The sequence below is a fragment of the Leucoraja erinacea genome, chromosome 14, assembly GCF_028641065.1.
Source record: "Leucoraja erinacea ecotype New England chromosome 14, Leri_hhj_1, whole genome shotgun sequence".
NCBI classification, from domain to species: domain Eukaryota; kingdom Metazoa; phylum Chordata; class Chondrichthyes; order Rajiformes; family Rajidae; genus Leucoraja; species Leucoraja erinaceus.
The window spans coordinates 25,624,426-25,642,925 of NC_073390.1; the positions used below are offsets into that span (position 1 = coordinate 25,624,426).

An 18,500-nucleotide genomic window follows, 5' to 3' on the forward strand; every position below is an offset into this window, starting at 1 on the left:
GCTGTTCTCATTGTATTAAACCTTCAAGTATCAGGGGCAGCGATATTAAGAGACTGGTGAAAGATCTAAGTAAGATACAAGTTTGATTTTACATGGATCGTGTTTATTACCTGGAATGCTTCATTTTTAAGCATGCTGGGAACAGAATTGATCGAGGTTTTCAAAAGGAAATGAATAGGCACTTGAGGGAGAAAGAGTTGCAAGGCTGTGGGGAAAGAGTGGGTTATGAAACTGAGAGGGTTGCTCAACAGAGAGTTGGCACAGGTTCCATGGTCTAAATGCGTTCCATGCCTCTACAATTCTATGATAATTCTTTCAAGAATTTGGCTTTTAGCATGTGCTTAAATGTTCTGATTTGCCAAAATGTTTCCAAATGATCATCTCTGGAAGTTTCTGCGAAGTTTCAGCAACATCAAATACAGCCAGCTGACTGGTCTGCAGCTGCTGTTTCTGAACAAGGTGCAACATTTGCAATCCCCCATCCTCTGGTATCAGCCATATATACAAGGAGGACATACAATTACAGCAGAGCCTCTACGGCAGAGCAATTTCCATCTTTACTTCCCAAACCACACACCCGGTCCTCCATTTCCCACTCCCCATTCTTCAATTCCCATTCTTCCATATTAATGTTGGTGGCTGGGCCAAATGCTCTATCCAAGCAACAAGAGTGCGATTCTATGACTTAGGAGACTTGTTTTACCTCTAACTTTTCCTAATTTTGATTAACCATTTTCAACCTAAAATGTTAACTCTTTCTCCCTCTCCACAGATGCTGACTGACCGAACTATTTCCAGCATTTTCTGTTTTTATTTCAGATTTCCAGAATCTGCAGTATTTTATTTTGCATCCCATCCAGATTAGATCACACTTCTACTCTGAACACTGACAACTTTCCAATGACTTATTTTTCTATTTATATCCTTCCCAATAATATAAATGTGCCATATTTCGCTGTCATGTGGCAAAATACTCTTTTCAACTGAGTACAGACGCAAAAACAAATTAGAGATCTTAGGTTCACATTTTGCCTCTAAACAATATCCCTTTTACCCAATCAGCCTATTCCTTTGACAAATATTTTAGTATTTATCTGTTAATAAAAGTTTCAGCATAGTCAGAGATGAGTTGCATAGTTAATGCAAGTCATAACACAAGAGGCAGGTGGCACAGTTCAGACAAGACATAACACTATAGATGAGGGGCATAGTTAAAGCAAGGGTCTATGCGGCTACCGTGAGGGACACAGGCACAATGACAAAATGTTAGCACAGGGATGGTACAATATGGCTGTAATTGCCCCATGTCAGGGGGTATGGGAGCTAAATGTGACCGGGGCTATGGGTTTTGTCCAGAATTGGCAGTGAAACCTGTCAGGATGAAGTTGCCAATCACCACTACTTCACATTACATTGTCCATTTGCTTCCATTGTGTACATCACTGTAAAGGCCATTGTGTACATCACTGTAAAGGCCAAATGCTCCAGTCTGTGTGGGAAGCTGCCATAGATCACTAAAGGCCACACACCTCTGCACAGACTCCACCTGTCACACGATACTCAATCTCACCTTCACACCATTTTTCAGACGTCAAAGCTTTGACCAGTGTTATAGGCGCCTCAGTTGCACTCCCTCGTATACCCTGATCCTAAATGCTGCCACATAACACAGGGCAGCACAGTCCAGGCACACATTACAGTCAGGTACGCAGAATGCCGACAGGCAGACAGACGAACATCACAGGCGTGCGAGAGACGAAGGCAGAGCGCGATGCAGTCGCAGAACAATCAGACATGCACGGTCAGATAGACCTTACTGACACAGGGCAACATTACACACAGAGACATAGGCACTCGGTACGTATACATATTGCAACAGTGACATTGTCCTCAATGGGTTAACAATTACACTGTTAAAGAACACAGAAGACTGTCATAATCTCTGGGGCACCACCCAGTTCAGAGAGCAGCCAGCCATTTCTGGCCCAGTGCTTCTTCTCTCATTCTTTCAGTTCCTGTACAAACCTGCTTTCCCTGCCCTCTTCAAGAATTATACTTTTCAGCTTTCCTCTTCTTCTTCTGAACCCAGATCCACAGTTCTGCACTTGCAGCGAGGCCGGGTGGAGAGCTGCAACCAGCAGCCTGCCCTCAATGCTCAAGCCCCCAGGCTGAACACTCCACCGCTACTGGCAGGAAACCTTCTGGAAGCACCACCAAATCCTCCCTCCTACATCCCTCCCCTTCCCTCCGATCCCAGGAACAGCTCAACAATTCCAAATATGGGAAATTACAACAAACACAGCACAAAGATTACTGCCACAAAATCTCCTCAAAAACGGAAAAGAAGGAATTGTGCCACAGTGCAGCCTCTGCCGCCTCCCTGTAAACCAGGCAGCTCACATTAACAGCAACCTCTCAAGTAGAAGCAGCTAAAGGAATACTTTGGATTTTGCACTCTTCACAGAATAGCCATTCTCCACTGCAGCAACAACCACACTGACTGAGCTGGCATCAGTGAACAAGATGTGAACATAATCTAACAGCAACAAAAGTGCCACGCCACAGGAATATTGACTTCACACCAACATATTGGAAATCACACGTCTGTACTCTTACAGTGCCTCAAAGTTACATACATCCCACGCCCACATCCCATCACACATAATAATGCACATTCCATGTGCAGGAAAGAATTGCGGATGCTGTTTTAATCGAAGGTAGACACAAAATGCTAGAGTAACTCAGCGGGACAGGCAGCATCTCTGGAGAAGAGGAATTTCTCTCCAGAGATGCTGCGCTGCCCGCTGAGTTACTTCCATGTTACTTCACATACTAACCACATCTTATATGATGAAGAACTGTATCATTCAGCAACACATCCACATCACATATGGTAAAGTACATACAGTGCCCTCCATAATGTTTGGGACAAAGACCCGTCGTTTATTTATTTGCCTTTGTACTCCACAATTTGAGATTTGTAATAGAAAAAAATCACATGTGGTTGAAGTGCACATTGTCAGATTTTAATAAAGGCCATTTTTATACATTTTGGTTTCACCATGTAGAAATTACAGCTGTGTTTATACATAATCCCCCCCCCCCCCCCCATTTCAGGGCACCATAATGTTGAGGACACAGCAATGTCATGTAAATGAAAGTAGTCATGTTTAGTATTTTGTTACATATCCTTTGCATGCAATGACTGCTTGAAGTCTGCGATTCATGGACCACCAGTTGCTGGGTGTCTTCTCTGGTGATGCTCTGCATGTATTGCAGCCGTCTTCAGTTTATGCTTGTTTTGGGGGCTAGTCCCCTTCAGTTTTCTCTGCGGCATATAAAAGGCATGCTCAATTGGGTTCAGATCGGGTGATTGACTTGACCACACAAGAATTGACCATTTTTTAGCTTTGAAAAACTCCTTTGTTGCTTTAGCAGTACGTTTAGGATCATCGTCTTGCTGTAGAATGAACCGCCAGCCAATGAGTTGAGGTATTTGTTTGAACTTGGAGCAAATAGGATGTGTCTATATGCTTCAGAATTCATTATGATACTACCATCAGCAGTTGTATCATCAATGAAGCCATACATGCCATACAAAGTAATCACAGCAGATCTGCCCCAAACCTCCAGAACATAACATAAAATAATGCCTTTCCCGTGCAAATTCACATAGAAAGCCACACATAGACCATGACGATTATAATATTGATGCAATCACAGAGAGGTGGTTGAGGGAAAGGCAGGACTGGCAGCTGACTGTTCCAGGCTGCTGATGTCCCAGGCACGACTGAGGGGGTGCAAAAGGAGACGGGGTGTTGCACCACCAATCACGGCAGGGCCTCTGTAGGGCGGGAGGGAGAGGGATCCTGGAGGGATTGGCCAAAGAGGCTGTGTGGGAAGAACTAGGAAATAAGAAAGATGATCACTTTGAGTCGTAAAGTGGCACAGCAGAGAAACAGGCGCTTCAGCCCACCACGCCTATACCAACCATCAGTCCTATCTATACTAGTCCTACTTTTCTGCATTAATTAATAAGGAACCAGCTTCAAGTCTTATTTGTGGCTGACCGTCTGGCTAGAGATGGTGCAGGAACAATTATTTAGTTCTTGGGACACTGAGATCAGTTTTGGGGGAAGGGGAACACATTCCATCCAAATAAGTTGCTCTTCACCGGTACACCAGTGGGCAGTTCTGCAAGTGCTAGTGACGTTCTCCACCAACTCTCTGGTGTTAAAAATCAGGGAACTGACAGAAGGGAAGCTGAGGCCGGAGTAGGTCAGCCATGATTATGTGGAATGGAGGGGCAGGATTGAGGGGCCAAGCCAAAAGGAAAATCTCACCACTTTTGCACTACACTTGGGTCTGGACATGAGGAAGCTTGACACCAGAACCACAGCTGGGAGGCAGCAATTGAAACCAGATGGGCTGAATGGCCTTATCCATAATGTAAATGTATGATGACTTTAAAGAAGAATTTAGCTGCTTTGACCAGTTCAAACCAGATAGGCTGAATGGCTTTTTTTCCATAATGGAAACGTTTCATGACTTTAATTAAGAACTTCAGCCACTCTCTCCATCAGCCCAATGATGGACGATGGAGATCGCACTCCGGGAACCGGGCAAACATCACCAGCAGTCTTTGTCACTACATCTCCATGACTCATGCCACCCCCACCCCTCCAGACGAAGCATCAATTTGGAGGGGGACACTGCATGTGAACCAAACTCAAATTTTCAAGTCTAACATAAATGTCAAAAGAACAAGCAAGAAAACGTAGAGAGATTTGTTGACCAAGAATGATCTGCACAGATATCAGAAAGAGCAGTGAAATTGGATTCCAGAAGAACTTCCGACAAGTAGCTGGATATATATTGATGAGAAATGATTTGCAGGATCCTGGAGAGGAAGCAGGTGAGGGTGGACATCTCAACACCAAGAATGGTCGATTTTGGTTGGACAAGAGCGTCCAGGGATGTAGAGATGGTCTGAATGGCATTTTTCCATAATGGCCTGCGCTGGATCAGCCCTGATCTCCTTGATGTGGGAGCAGACCTTAGGGCTGAGTGGTCTCCTCCGGGTCTAGTGTCCCTGTTCTGAGTGAAGGGGTGATCTGTGAGGAGCTTTAACGCGAGCAGGTGCCGGCCTGCTCCACTGAAGGGAAGCTGCCACTCGTAGCCCCGGCAGTGGTACAGACAGGACAGCAGTGACACTCACTGACTTCCCTGTCTAACATTCACTCGGTGGTGACTCCACACCAAAGGTTGCTATCAGTTTAAACTCTGAACTTGGCCTCTCGCCAGGTTCTGTTAGACTAAAAGCTTTTCCACGCCCCAAATACCTTGAAACATTTACAGGCAATGAGGGACTTTGTACTTCTCCTGAACACATACACAACTGCCAACCCTGTACAAGTCAAGACCAAAAACCAATGGTGATCAGCCACCGAACTTGCCCCGCACTCCTTCCCCACCACCATCACTAACAAGCCAAACTACCAGAACCAACGGGCTAAGTTTGGAGATACAGGCAGTCTGGGTGAGTGGATGAGAAACGTCAGCCGGAGAATACTGTGGCAAAATGTGAGGTCATACACTTCGATCATTTTGAAAAACACTTTGATGGGAAAAATAGAAAGGCAGGTCTTTCTGAAGTGATGAGAAAGTGAAAGGTGTTGCATTCGGCAGAATCGGTGTCGTTGTGCACAAGTCATTGATGGGTAATATGTAGGTTCAGCAAGCAATTAATAAAGCAAGCAGGTAGACACAAAATGCTGGAGGGTCTCGACCCAAAACATCACCCATTCCTTCTCTCCAGAGATGCTGCTTGTCCCACTGAGTTACTCCAGCATTTTGTGTTTATCTTCGATTTAAACCAGCACCTGCAGTTCCTTCTTACACAGTAAAGCAAGCAGCATCTCTGTCCTTAATTACAAGAGGATTTGAGAATAAGGATAGAGGCATCTTGCTACAATTATGCCAAACCCTGTGAGACCACACCTGTATTATTGTGGACAGGTGTGGTCTCCCTCCCTGTAATCGCAGCAAAGAGTCAACATTCTGGTTTCTCGTACGAGGAGATTAAATAAACGGTAAAACACAAAGTGCTGGAAGAACTCAGCAACTCAGGCAGCATCTGTGGAGGAAATGTTCAGGTGATATTTTGGGTCGGGACCCTAAAACAAATTGGGCCTACACTTACTTGATCTTAGAAAGAGTGATCTTATTAAAATGTGCCAAATCCTTGTCATGTTTCACTGAATGGACACAGAGTTGGTGCGTGTCCGGGAGAGCGCTCGCTCACTGCCTCAAAATAAGAAGTCAGCCATTCAAAACAGCTGGCTCAGCTGCTAATTAAATCAGAAAAATCAGAAACTGCTGTGTAAATCAGTAAAAAAGATACTGTTAGATATTAAGGAAATTAAGGGATACAAACTGAGTGCAGGCAAGTGGCGCCGAAGTGAAAGATGAGCCGTGATGTTACTGAGTAGAGGAACAGGCTAAAGGGCAGAATAGCCTATTCCTGCTTTTAATTCACATTACAATCACGTCAGCAACTCTGAAAACTCAGTGCCTCCTTCAATCTACACCAACTCACAGATAGGAAACATATTCTAGAAACTGACCATCTGGCCCACATTACCATGGCCAACGTTGGAAAGCGCTGTTCCATGTCCCTATTCCCTACTCTTTCCAAGACTCCTTCAATTTTGTTTTCTTTCAAGTATTTGCCAAAATAAATCATAACTCTAGTTTCAGCAAATCTTGTGCAGAGACAATCCAACTCTCCTTCCTCTGAAGTATACTAGTACATACCCAGTATCAAACCTGTTGAAACGGGTGAGAGGAATAAAACAGCAATATTGACTTCCATACCTCACTGGGCAAAGTGTCCCTCAGTCCGTGCATTTACAAATAAATTCCTCATGCAATCTGGGGCCAGATATATTGGGAGGTCATTCCCCAAAGATTATGCTTGAAGCAGAACAAATCAGCCCCACAAGTAATGGTCAGACCCAAGCTCCATAAACGTATCACATCCACCGTGAATGGTGATGGGCACAGATCGGGGGAAAACCTCCCTGTAAGATAAACACAAAGTGCTGGAGTAACCCAGCAGGTCAGTCTGAAGAGGGTCAGGACCCGAAAGGTCACCTATCCTTTTTCTCCAGAGATGCTGCCTGACTCACTGAGTTACTCCAGCACTTTGTGTCTTTCTTTGGTATAAACTAGCATCTGCAGTTCTTTGTTTCTACATCCCTGCATCCCTGCATGCCCCACCCTGGAGAATATAGCATTTCCAACCTCTTTCAATCAGAAGTGCCAAATGGCCTCATCTGAAGTCCAAACAATTACAGCGGTTAAGGGGCGTCATTTGCGCGTCATGCAGGTGGCGCGCAAAGATTTTGTGAATCCCAAAATCCTGGTGCGCCACGCGCGACCGAGCGTCACTGCCTACGCCACCACACGTGCATCACCACACGCGCGTCGTGACGCGTAAATGATGTTGTGTAAATGACGCACAAATGACGCCCAAGTGGGACAGGCTCTTTAGTCGTCAGTCAATTCAGTTCACTCTGGCTCAGTTCAGTCCACCAGGGCCTGTTGGAACTCCCGGTTGCCAGAGTGAGGCCACACGCACACTGTAAGAACAGCACCTCACCCGCTTGGGTAGCGTACAATCCAATGGTATGAACGTTGAATTCACCAATTCCAAGTAATATCCATGGACTCCACCCTGCTCCCCCTGGTGCTCCCATCTGGGGCACACACATTTCTACCACCAACTCATTACCCTGTTCCTTTTCCCTCCTCCCAACACTCATCTGCAAGTCTCTCATTTTCCTTTCATGCCCCCTCCCCCCTCCACTGATATCCCTCCATATAACCCTATAACAATTACAGCACAGAAACAGGCCATCTCGGCCCTTCTAGTCCGTGCCGAACACTTACTCTCACCTAGCCCCATCTACATGCACTCAGACCATAGCCCTCCATTCCTTTCCCGTCCATATACGTATCCAATTTATTTTTAAATGATAAAATCGAACCTGCCTCCACCACTTACACTGGAAGCTCATTCCACACAGCTACCACTCTCTGAGTAAAGAAGTTCCCCCTCATGTTACCCCTAAACTTTTGTCCCTTAATTCTCAAATCATGTCCTCTTGTTTGAATCTTCCCTACTCTCAATGGAAAAAGCTTATCCACGTCAACTCTGTCTATCCCTCATAATTTTAAAGACCTCTATCAAGTCCCCCCTTAACCTTCTGCGCAAACCCAGGCAACATTCTAGTAAATCTCCTCTGTCTCTCTCTATTTTGTTGACATCTTTCCTATAATTTGACGACCAAAATTGTACACCATACTCCAGAATTGACCTCACCAATGCCTTGTACAATTTTAACATTACATCCCAACTTCTATACTCAATGTTCTGATTTATAAAGGCCAGCACACCAAACGCTTTCTTTATCACCCTATCTACATGAGATTCCACCTTCAGGGAACTATGCACAGTTATTCCTAGATCCCTCTGTTCAACTGCATTCCTCAATTCGCTACCATTTACCATGTACGTCCTATTTTGATTTGTCCTGCCAAGATGTAGCACTTCACACTTATCAGCATTAAACTCCATCTGCCATCTTTCAGCCCACTCTGGCCTAAATCTCTCTGTAGACTTTGAAAATCTACTTCATTATCCACAACACCACCTATCTTAGTATCATCTGCATACTTACTAATCCAATTTACCACACCATCATCCAGATCATTGATGTATATGACAAACAACAGTGGACCCAACACAGATTGAGGCACCCCACTAGTCACCAGCCTCCAACCTGACAAACAGTTATCCACCATTACTCTCTGGTATCTCCCATTCAGCCACTCCATCTGGATTTACATTTCATTCCTCCTCTTCTCTCCTATCTGACACCCTTTTGTTTCCTTTTCACCTCTAGCCACTGCCATTCACTCTACCCTTCTGTTAACCATCGCCCATCATCTGTACCCACCTATCACTCGCCAGGCTTTGCCCACCGGACTGTTCTTTTTCAGCTTACCCCAACCCCCAATCCATCAGTCTGATGAAGGGTCCTAACCCAAAATGCTGCCTCTTCAGATGCTGCCTGCCCTGCTAAGTTCCTCCAGCGCTTTGGTGTTTTACTCAATTCACTCGTGTTATTTAACAAAATGGTGAGGTGAATGGATGCAGTAAAAGTTGCAGGAAGCAGCAATACCCTTTCTGGCATCCTGAAGACCCACTCTGCAGAAATCGCTGCACTACTGCCAGAGCTGTCCCGAATGGTTAGAACTCAGGCACCTTCCTGAGAGTGCAATGGCACAGCTGTGTCTAGTCCACAAAAAGTAATTGGATTTGACCGATGATATCCACTCCGCACCACACTCATTTATTACCAGCGCCTCCAAGTAACTCCACAGCATCTACTCAAAAGCACTTACAGATGGTTAATAAATGCTGACTTTGCCAGGAGTCATTGAATCATAAGCGCAGGAGAAGACCGCTCGGCCCATCACACCTGCCCTATTGGTCAGTAGAATAATGGCGGTAATCTGTTCCTGCATTATAGTCATAAGAGTTGTACTGCACAGAAGCAGGCTCTTTGGCATTAATTCCATTTCCCGTTACACCTCACTCATTCAAAAGTACCTGTCTAAATACTTTAATGTTACTGTTTCTGCCTCCACCATTTCCTCTGGCAGCTCATTCCAGATACCAACTACGCTGTGTGTGAAAAAAATGTAGTCCTCAGATCCCTTTTAAATCACTTCCTTCTCACCTTAAACCTACGTCCTCTAGTATGAGAAAGCCCTGGCATGGTAAAGATTATGAATATCCACCCCACCTACTCTTTCATTATTTTATACCATTCTCGACCTGCAAGAAAAAGTCTGACCAATGTCTCCTTATAACTCAAGCTTCCAACCTTAGCATCCCTGTGAATCCGTTCTGCATCCTCTCCAGCATAATGTCATCCTCCCTATGGTTCTCACCATAATGGTTCTCACCAACCATTTCTACACTACTAATATTACGTCCCAACTCCTGGACATGGTGTTATTAACTGACTTCTGTGAACTCCCTGACACAACGAGGGGGTGTTTGAAGGACATTAAAAATTGGGGGTTTAGAGAATGATTGGAATGCCCCCAAGAGCCAACAAAGTTGGTTTGATTGGAGAAAATGGCCTCACTACAATGCAAGGGCAATTGAGAGAAATAAATAGGAGTGTGTACGAAGGAACTGAAGATAGACACAAAAAGTTGTAGTAACTTAGTGGGACATGCAGCATCACTGGCTTCCCTCCAGAGATGCTACCCGTCCCGCTTTGTCCAGCATTTTGTGTCTATCTGCGAAATGAAAAGGTTGGCCCCAAACTCATTGACATTCAGCAGGACAAGGAGTGATCTTATTGAAACAACCTAGATTCTGAGGCTTAATAATGCAGGTGCAGAGCTGATGTTTCCCCTCACAAAGGTGTTTAGAACCAGTGGACATAGTTTCAGGATAATAAATCGTTCTTTAGGGCTGATGAGGAGGACTTTTCTTCTTGGAGGTACGTGAATCGTTGGAACTCACGTCGCAAGAAAGCTATGGAACGCAAGTCATTCAAGGTGGAGATTGACAGACATTCGAATTATAAGGACACAGGAAAATATGAGCAGGAGGCGACTCACCCCTTCAAACCTGCATCTTCATTCAGTATAATTATGGCAGATCTATGCTGGCATCAACCTCTATTTGTCCGGTTTCCCATAACCCTCAATTACTGGATCTTTTAAATATTTATCTGTCCTCAGATCGAATACTTTCAATGATCCGACCTGCATCACTCTCAGAGGCCATGAATTCCAGATTCATCACTCTCTGCGGGAAATTCCTACGCATCTCAATTTTATATGAACAGCTCCTCACTCTGTAGCTACAACCCTCCACTGAGGCTCACCAGTCGTGAGAACTGAGTCAGGGGTTAGGGGAGATGGGCAGTGGTATTGAGGTGGTCACAGGGAGAGGGGCAAAGGCACTGGGGTCAGGGGTCTTATGGAGAGGTGTCAGTGATACTGAGCAGGTCACAGGGAGAGCGGAGAGGAGCTGAGAGAGTCAGGGGGTCACATGAAGAGTAATCAGAGGGAGGGGGCAGTGGTGCTGATGCGGTTAGGGGTTGTTAGGGGAAAGGGGCAGTGATACTAAGGGGATCAGGGGAGAGGTGCAATGGTACTGGGGCCAGGGGTCACATGGAGGGGGGGTCAGAGGGAGTGGGGCAATGGTACTGAGGGACGGGGTCACAGTCGAAGGGGTATGGCATAAGGGGCAGTGGTAATGAGGAGGTCATGGGGACAGCAGCAATGATACTGAGGTCAGGAATCAGGGGAGAGGGGCAGTAGTGCTGACGGGGTCAGAGGGCACAAGGAGGGGGTAATTGGTCTGAGGCCAAGATTAGATCAGCCGTGATCATATGGGTGGCCAGCAGGGCTCAAGGGGCCGAGTGGCCTCCCCCCGCCGTGGGAGGTGCAAGATGCGACCATCTTTAGAACAGGCGGCGCACAGCAAGATCCCATTGACAGCGCCCGGGCCCGGCGCCGCCCCACCCAGCCCGGCCCGGCCCGAGCCCCCGGTTCCGGCTGCCGCTCGGCCACATACCAGAGCGGCGGCGGAGGGGGGATGCCGTTACCCCGGCCCGGTCTCCCTCTCCCTCCTTCCCTCCCCAGCCCCCCCCTTGCCCGCCCGCCCGCACTCACTCACCGCCGCCGCCGCTCCCGCCCGCCGCCCGGCCGCGTCTGACGTCAGCGCGTCCACGCCCCGCCCCGCCGCGCGGTGGGAGGGAGGGAGGGAGGGAGGAGGTAGAGAATGAGGGAGGGAGAGAGGGATGATGGAGGGAGAGAATAGGGGAGGGAGAGGAGGAAGGAGAGAGGGATGATGGAGGGAGACAATAGGGGAGGGTGTGGGAAGGAGAGGGGACTGAATGAGGGAGGAGGAGAGTAGCGAAGGAGAGGGGAGTGATGGAGATAGAGAACGAGTGTAGAGAGTGTGGGAAGGAGAGGGGAGACCGGGTGAGGGAGGAAGAGAGAGGGTTAAGGGGAGAGGTTTGAAGGAGGGAGGGGAGAGGGGGTGAGAGTAAGGAGAAAGAAGGGGGTGAAGTAAAGAGAAGAGAAGGAGGAGGATTAGATGAGGGAGAGGAGAGGGTGAGGTAGAAAGGGAATAGGATAGGGAGGTCAGTGCAGGATCAGTGGAGGGAGGAGATAGATGGGATTGGTAGATGGAGCAGATGTGGGTGCAGGAAGAGTTGAAATGGAGTCTAAAGGGAATGGAAACAACATTGAGGATGAGTAGGTCACGGGGAGCAGAGGAGTAGGGGGATGTGGAGGGAGAGATATCTGGCAGAGGGAAGCTGATTGGGGAGAGGGAAACTTTTGTAAAGCCAAAAAAAACAAACTTTATTCATAAAAATATATATGTATTAGAAATACAAAAACAGTGCATGTTCTTCACATTCATGCTTTGGTGGAGTGTGTGGTGACGGGTTTATACATTTATCATGTCTTCAAGTTCGTACAATGTACACGCGCTGTATCTTTTGGACCAAACACCTTCCCTAGTCTATGGACCAGTTACACAGGATCTGGCCCCATCTCCACAAGCAGCAAGACGTTAGATGGCTTCCCCACCAAGATGGTGTTGGCTGCACCAAGCTTCAATGCGTCCCTCACTACAGACATCTGCATTCTGGAATAGCCAGCATTCCCTCAGGGATATCTCACTGCACTGGAAGACCAACAAATCTGGGGCCTCATCCAGTTGATCTCCACACAGAGCGTTTTCGCTCGAAACGTGTACTTGCTTGTAGACCAGAGTCCTCTGCTTGGGCTGAACCTTGGCAAGAACACTGCAACCTGTTCCAGATCTTCTTTACAAAGTGATAGGTAATTGTCTCTGCCTCACTGCAGCCGTCCCGAGGGCATCATTGATCATGAGTGAGGTTCTGACTGGGCGGGAAGGATCGGATGGCGAGGCTCCTTCCAAACGCTGGCCAAGCACCTTCCGGCGGTGAAGCTTTCTGCCAGAAAATCAGACAGTTGCGTGGGAAATTATTCCACAGGATCCGTCGTGCCCTTCTCCTGCAGGGCTACAAGGCATTGTGTGTTGACCACTGACTAGATTAGATTAGATAACATTGGGTTAGTTTAATGTAATATTTACCAGGGAAACATTTTGTTGACATGAAGCTCACAGCATAAACTACACGTACAGTAATGATAAATGCAATCGTAAATACAACAACCAGGTAGATAGGGTGCTCAAGAAGGCTTTTGATACATTGGCCTTCAGTTAGGATAACGAGTATAGACGTAGGAATGTGATATTACACAGTTGTACAAGACATTGGTGAGGCCACAGTTGGAACATTGTGTTCAATTTTGGTCACCCTGGCTATAGGAAGGGTGCTGTTTAGCTGGGAAAAGTGCAGAGAAGATTTACAAAGATGGTGCCAGGACGTGAGGGTCTGAGCTAGAGGGAGATGTTGGACTGTCTCGGACTTTATTCAATGTAGGATGGGGGGGGGGGGAGGGGTGACCTTATAGAGGTGTATAAGATCATGAGGGAATTGATAGGGTGAATGCACAGAGCCATTTACCCAGAGTAGGGGAATCAAGAACCAAAGGACACAGGTTTAAGGTGAGAGGGGAAACATAGGAACCTGAGGAGCAACATTTGCACACAGTATGGTGGGTGTATGGAACAAGCTGCCAGAGTATGTAGTTTAAGCAGGCACTATAACAATATTTAAAAGGCATTTGGACAGGTATATGGATAGAAAAGGTTTAGAGGGATATGGGCCAAACGTGGGCCTAGTGGGGCATCTTGGTCAGCGTGGGAAAATTGGGCCGAAAGGCCAGTTTCCATATTGATTGACTCAACGACCCGTGCAAACAGAATGGTGCAAGATTGTAGCGTAAAATCAAAGTAGTGCCAAAAAGATTAAAGTACACTAACAGAATAACTGAATAAAGTAGAGTTAAGAGTGTGAATACGTGGCAGCACTTTCGAGAAGTGGGTATGAAAGAAGTGTTTGGTATCTTCTCCCAAAAGGTAGAAAAGGAAAGGGAATGGCCAAGGTGGGCAGGCAGCCTTGACAATACTTCCAGTCTTCCTGATGCAACGCACCATGTAGATCAGGGGTTCCCAACCTTTTTCGTCCCTTTCACCCCTGGCAACTTTAATAGCACATAAGAATGTTATTTTGCTTATTTATGAACAACTAATGATGAACAGATACCTGGATGAGAATGAGAAAAATGAGAGTCAACAAATGTACCCCCTGGGGTAAATGGGGAAAGGAAGAGGCAGAGACAGTAGACTGTGGGAGAACTGGGAAGGGGAGGAGAAGGAGGGATAAAGGGAGGACTACCTGAAATTGGAGAAGTCAATGTTCATACCGCTGGGGTGTATACTGCCCAAGCAAAATATGAGGTGGTAAATTTGCCCCAGGTTGGGAACCCTCGATGTAGATGGACTGACTGGAAGGAAGTGAGGAGCCTGGATGGAAGTGATGAGACTGGGCTGCATTCAACTCTCTCTGCTGGTTGAGGCCGTTAAGAACAGAGCAGTTGCCATTCCAGATGGGTAAGAAAGTAAACATGCTGATGATCTTGCTGATAATCTTAGGTAGACAAAAATGCTGGAGAAACTCAGCTGGTGAGGCAGCATCTATGGAGCAAAGGAATAGGCGACATTTCGGGTCGAGACCCTTCTTCAGACTGATGGAAGAAAAGAAAGGAAGAGGCGGAGACAGTAGACTGTGGGAGAACTGGGAAGGGGAGGGGAAGGAGGGAGAAAGGGAGGACTACCTGAAATTGGAGAAGTCAATGTTCATACCGCTGGGGTGTATACTACCCAAGCAAAATATGAGGTGCTGCTCCTCCAATTTGCGGTGGGACTCACTCTGGCCATGGAGGTACAGATGCTTAGGAACTTGAAACTGTCATCTCTACAGTAGCTCCAATGAGAGCGTTGGTTCATACTTGGCCCATAGCCTCCCAAGTCTTGGCGTATCAATTCTTTGTGATTGCCACCTTCACTGTCTGTGTTATCTACAGTATGCCCACAGAGGTTTGTCCATTTCTACTAGATTTCCCCTCAGCCTCTTCTACTCCAAGGAGAACAAACCCAGCCCATGCAGTCTCTCCTCATAAGTCAGCATCCTGCCTAATCTCCTCTGCACCTTCACGCGTACAATCACATCCTCCTTACAGTATGGTGACCAGAACTGCTTACAGTCTTCCAGCTGTGGAGTGACCAATGCTTTGTAAAGCTGCGCTATAACCTAGCTCTCATTCTCTTTGTCCTGGTTGAGGAAGGCAGGTATCCCATATGCCTTTGGAACCACCTGTGCTGCCACCTTCAGGGATCCTTGAACTTCTACATCAAGGTCCCTCCGTTCCTTTAGATTCCCTCGGGACCTAGTAGTCCTGGTGTGTGTTCTACACAATCAGTCCCAGCAAAATGCCGAGCCTGAGGCAACCCTCTCATTATCAGCACTGTTCACTTTCACTGTTCATCAACAAACCTACCAATCATACCTTACATTCATACCCAAATTGTTGATGTGTATAACAGACAATAAGAGTCCCATGTTTAAGAAGGAACTGCAGATGCTGGAAAATCGAAGGTAGACAAAAATGCTGGAGAAACTCAGCGGGTGAGGCAGCATCTATGGAGCGAAGGAAATAGGCGACGTTTTGGGTCTCGATCCGAAACGTCGCCTATTTCCTTCGCTCCATAGATGCTGCCTCACCCCACTGAGTTTCTCCAGCATTTTTGTGTAGCACAAATGTCCCATCATTGATCCCCATGATACACCACTAGTCTCAGGCTTCCAAATCACTAAATAACCCTGAATCATCACCCTTGTCTCCTTTCACCAAAGCAGTTTGGATCTAAATGGCCAGCTTGTCTTGAATCCCATGTGCTTTAAACATTTAGATTAGCCACAAATGTATAGCCAGGTGAAATACCTCTCTGAAGTCTGTGGACAATATGGCCCGCACTGCTCTCATCAATTTATTTTGTTACCTTAAGAAATTCTATCAACTTGGGTGACAAGACAGGACCTTCCCCAACAAAGCCACTCTCGCATCAATTAATTTCCAAATGTAGATGAATCCTGTCCTTCAGAATATTTTCCAATACATTTTCTGCCTCTGACTGGCCTATAATTACCAAACTTCTCCCTGCTGCCTGTTGAATGAAGGCACAACATTTGCTGTCATCTCATCATCTGGTACCTCATCTGTGGTGAACATTTATCACAACTAGAGCCCACCTTTCCCCGGATTTCGAGAACATCCAGAAATGCAGCTCAGCAGGCCTCGAGGATATATCACATGCTAGCTCACTCAGACATCTAATACCGTCTCCTCTTTAATGATAACATGTACTAGAATTTCACCATGCCCTGCCTAAATTCTCCAACTGCAAGGTGCATCTTTATGGTGAATGCAGGTGAGGTATTATTTCAGGCTTCACCTATATTCTCTAGATCCACATAGTGAATATCCTGTAGTCACTGATGGGCCCTGGTCTTTCCCTGGTTATCTTCTTGTTTCTAATGTAATTATTAACTGCTTTGGAATTTTCCTTAATCTTGTCCTCCAGTGATATTTTGATCTCCCTCTTACAATGGCTGGGTCCTAGAGACTTCACTTGGACCATCTCCGACACCTCCCTCCCCTTTCTTGATCTCACCGTCTCCATCGCAGGAGATAGACTGACGTCTATTACAAACCCACTAACTCCCATAACTATCTCGCCTACATTTCTTCCTGCCCTGCTTCCTGCAAAGACTCTATCCCCTACTCCCAATTCCTATATCTGCGAACTGAGCGGAGGTGTTGGGCGAAGCGATCGCCAAGCCTGTGCTTGTTCTCGCCGATGTAGAGCAGTTGACACCTAGAACAGCGGATGCAATAGATGAGGCAGGGGTTCACCTGCACCTCCTCCAACCTCATCTACTGCATTAGTTTGTTATTGCTCAGTTCACATTAACCAACCTGATCTCCCAGTGGCTCGGCACTTCAACTCCCCCTCCCATTCCGAATCCAACCTTTCTGACCTGGGCCTCCTCCATAGCCAGAGTGACTCCCACCCCAAATTGGGGGAGCAGCACCTCATATTTCGTTTAGGCAGTTTACACCCCATCAGTATGAACATTGACTTCTCCACTTTCAGGTACTCCTTGCTTTCTTCATCCTTCCCCTCCCCTTCCCAGCTCTCCCACAGTCTACTGTCACCACCTCTTGTGTTAACTCTTGTGGTTTGAATACTTAATCAAATTAATTTCATTTTCAGAACTTGTAGCAACTATTCAAAAAGAAAGATAGACACAAACTGTCGGAGTAACTCAACAGGTCAGGCAGCATCTCCAGCGAACATGGATGGGTGATGTTTCAGGTTGGGACCCTTCTTCAGTTTAAGGTATAATCTACCACCTTATTTCTCCAGTGATGCTGCCTGACCCACGAGTTACTCCAGGATTTGTGTCTACCTTTGGTGTGAACCAGTATCTACTGTTCCTTATTATTACAATTTGAAAAGAAACCCTTCCAAACCTTTGTGTTAGTAACAATGAACAACTATGCAGTGAGTCATATCCCTGGTCCACACAATGGTGTCAACGCTGTGTTGCTGTACACGCTGATGTACTTACAGCATTGGCAGACAATGGTGACAACCTTCAAACGATGCTGTCAGCCCACTCTCCACAATGGGCAGCACAGAGTGGATGGTTTGGGTCGTCTTGACATTGATCTCGATCTAAAAAGCCACCCGAGGACAGAGAGCGACTGGGACGGAACTGTGGGCTGAACATCTCTCATTGAGTCGGAGCTGATCGTATACTGCTGTGTGGTAGGAGACTTGCCATGGACCAGACCGGACCAGAGTCACTCTCCCAGTCACCGCTGCCCAGACCCCCCTGGAGAGGTTGTGCCACATCATGATCCAAGAGCCCTCTCACTCAAGACCACAAAGAAGCTGTTATCTGGTCAATATCACCCATTGTTTGTGGGATCCTGCTGTGCAGCTGTGGACTCAGGATCTAAAGAAAACAAGTTTGTACACTGTGTTCAAGAAGGAACTGCAGATGCTGGAAGATTGAAGGTACACAAAATTGCTGGAGAAACTGAGCGGGTGCAGCAGCATCTATGGAGCTAAAGAAATAGGCTACGTTTCGGGCCGAAACCCTTCTTCAGACTGATGGGGGGTGGGGGGGGGGGGAGGAAGGAAAAGAAAGGAGGGGAGGAGGAGGAGCCGGATGGGCGGTGGGGATAGAGGGATAAGGGGGGAGGAGACAGCAAGGGCTAGCAAAATTGGAAGAATTCAATGTTAGTGCCATCCGGACGCAAGGTCCCCAGGCGGAATATGAGGTGCTGTTCCTTCAATTTGCGCTGTTGCTCACTCTGGCAATGGAGGA

General features: G+C 46.7%; 1 protein-coding gene across 6 annotated transcripts in view; it reads right to left on the reverse strand.

The window, feature by feature from the left end:
• lpp (LIM domain containing preferred translocation partner in lipoma) overlaps nucleotides 1-11,825 on the reverse strand; it is a 159,828-nt gene extending 148,003 nt beyond the window's left edge. For 2 of the 6 annotated variants that reach the window (XM_055645884.1, XM_055645880.1), the window contains exon 1: nucleotides 2,026-2,808. The gene's annotated coding sequence lies outside the window, so the exon portion shown is untranslated. Of the gene's footprint in view, nucleotides 1-2,025; nucleotides 2,809-11,773 lie in introns of those variants that run through there. The other 4 variants (XM_055645881.1, XM_055645886.1, XM_055645883.1 and 1 more) reach the window with 4 other exon arrangements.
• Nucleotides 11,826-18,500: the final 6,675 nt, after the last annotated feature.